The 2,522-nt window shown below is 40.6% G+C and overlaps 1 pseudogene; it reads left to right on the forward strand.

The window, feature by feature from the left end:
- Positions 1–1,137: 1,137 nt before the first annotated feature.
- On the forward strand, positions 1,138–2,064 carry LOC110544514 (olfactory receptor 4C45-like; annotated as a pseudogene).
- The last annotated feature ends 458 nt before the right edge of the window (positions 2,065–2,522 follow it).

Consider the following 2,522-nt stretch of genomic DNA (forward strand, 5'->3'; position numbering starts at 1 on the left):
ACTCCGGTAGAATTTACTGTGACAATGGCCACTCTCAGCTGCTCCATCGTAGTATCGAATTCTCCAGTCCAATTACCTAAAATATAGCTCGACAATTGTTTAGACAGATTTGCAGTGCAGGAAAAATTCTCATGTTGTATGGTAGTGACACAAAGTCCAGCATACTTTCATTGACAGCCAGGTTGAGCGATTTGCCATAGGGTATCAATTTGCTCCTGCAAGAGGTCAATCCTCTGATTGAACACCATCAAGCTTCCTTTTAGTTGAGCATTAATTCTTTTATGTACAACTAAGGCATGAGCTACATTGGCTAAATGATTATTCAGGGTCTGAGCAGTCTGCCCAGTATGACTCATGGCTAATGCCCTGGTGGTAGCTCCAACAGCCGTCAATGAGATGGTAGTAACAATGGTGGCTGTAGTTCCAAGATCCCTTTTCTGTCTGAAGAGAGTCATAGCGTGAGGGGCATCAATGGGCATAGGCACCCAGTGAAGCATGCGAGTAACCAGGGCATACCTAACTTTACTAGCATTCCAGCATTGGGCAAAAAAGCAAGTATCATTACCACAATTACTTGGCTCTATCTGGCTAATAATGAATAAAAATGGGGGATATAAACAAACAGGCGTGGGCTTATAGGAAATATTATGAGAAGCCTTAACCCCTCGTTGGAACATCCTACGTCAGTTCTAGAACTAGCAGTGGTGGTGTCCGAGGTCTGAGTAGGTTCAGGAGACCATTGCCCCCAGGGGCGAGACGTGCTCCATGCCAATTGACTAACTCCATGTTTTCCTCCAATTTTGAAAGTCATTTAAGGTTCTTAAATTATTTTTTCCCTTTTTTCTTAAATTTTTCATCAATTACACTTTATTCATTCTGCATCCCCCCATAAGCCCCTCCCTCCTCCCATCCCAATCCCACCCTCCCTCCTCCCTCTGCTTGCATGCAATCCAATCTTTATAACTGCCTGGTATGTGATACTGTCTGCAGAGATAAGCAGAAATGACACTTCATAGACCTCAGGGACCAGAAGTAATGAGATAATGGAGCATTTCCATGTTTCACTTTGAATATCATCACTGAGACACCCTATTTTTTTCAGATGACCATATGCACACAGCCTGAGCTAAATTGTTGGAAAGGATGAGCAATATCATAGAATTCATCCTCCTGGGCTTGACCCAAGACCCAGATCTGCACAAACTTTTATGTATTGGGTGGTGAATAATCTACTTGATGACAATGGCAAGTAACATACTCATCTCAGTCACCATCTTTATCAGCCCAGCCCTGGCTATTCCCATGTACTTTTTTCTGTCCTCCTTCTCTATCATAGATGGTTTATACTCTTTTTCCATAGCACCCAAAATTAACTATGATGTAATCTCTGAGAAAAGCACTATATCCTTCATTGGCTGCATGACACAGCTTTTTGCTGAGCTTTTATTTCTTTGGGGTTTGAGGGGGAGGGTTTTTTTTTGTTTTTTGGTTGTTGTTGTTTTTGCTGCTGCTGAAATCATCTTTATTTCCATGGCCTATGATCACTATGTAGCCATCTGTAAGCCCTTGCACTATATGACCATCATGAGCCGACCTGTGTGCATATTCCTAGTAGGTACCACTGTAATCTTAGGATTCATCCATAGAGAAATACAAACTTTATTTATGGAGCAGTTACCATTCTGTGGTCCCAACACCCTGCCATTTTATGTGTAATACAATATTACTCCTTGAGTTGACATACACTCACATTCACTCTCTTGGGCCTCTACTTGCTGCCAATAGTGGATCACTGTGTTTGTTTATTTTCTTTATGCTAGTTGCTTCCTATTTAGTCATCCTTCACTCTCTGAGGAATAACAGCTCATAAGGACACTGTAAAGCACTGTTTACCTGTGCCTCTCATGTCACTGTTGTTGTCTTATCTGGTTCATATCTGTACCTAAGGCCCATGACCTCTTTCCCCACTTTACCCTCAGAAATGAGGAAGTCAAGAAAATTATGAAGTTCTGGGGTCAAATAAGAAAGCTAATGATATATAAACTTGGTGATTTGTATATTTAGAAACAATGTCTAGTGTTGTTTCATAATAGTCAATCTTTCTCTGCTTCAATTCTTTTTCTGTTTAATTGGCATAATCACTACATTTATTGGTGATGTACAGTCTAATAATCCATGCAGACAAAAACCTGTAATCAAATCAGCAAAGCAAGTTTTCCACCACACTAAAATTAATCATTCATTGTGTTGAGATTATTTAACTCCTTTCTTCTTGTTCTTAAAATATATAACAGGTTGTAGTGAGCATGGTCCCCCACTCTACATAGAACTCATTATTGCTGCACAAGTGTATTTTGATACCCATTATCTAACTTCACCTTAGTCTTCCTCTGTCCCAACCTGCTTATCCTCTGAGACCACTATTCTACTCTCAACTTCAGTGAGATCAAATGCTTTGGCTTCCACATATGAGTGAGTATTTGGCTTCTTGTGTCTGCCTAATTCCCCTTACATCCTGTCCC

This window comes from Meriones unguiculatus, chromosome 2 (genome assembly GCF_030254825.1).
Source record: "Meriones unguiculatus strain TT.TT164.6M chromosome 2, Bangor_MerUng_6.1, whole genome shotgun sequence".
NCBI lineage: Eukaryota > Metazoa > Chordata > Mammalia > Rodentia > Muridae > Meriones > Meriones unguiculatus.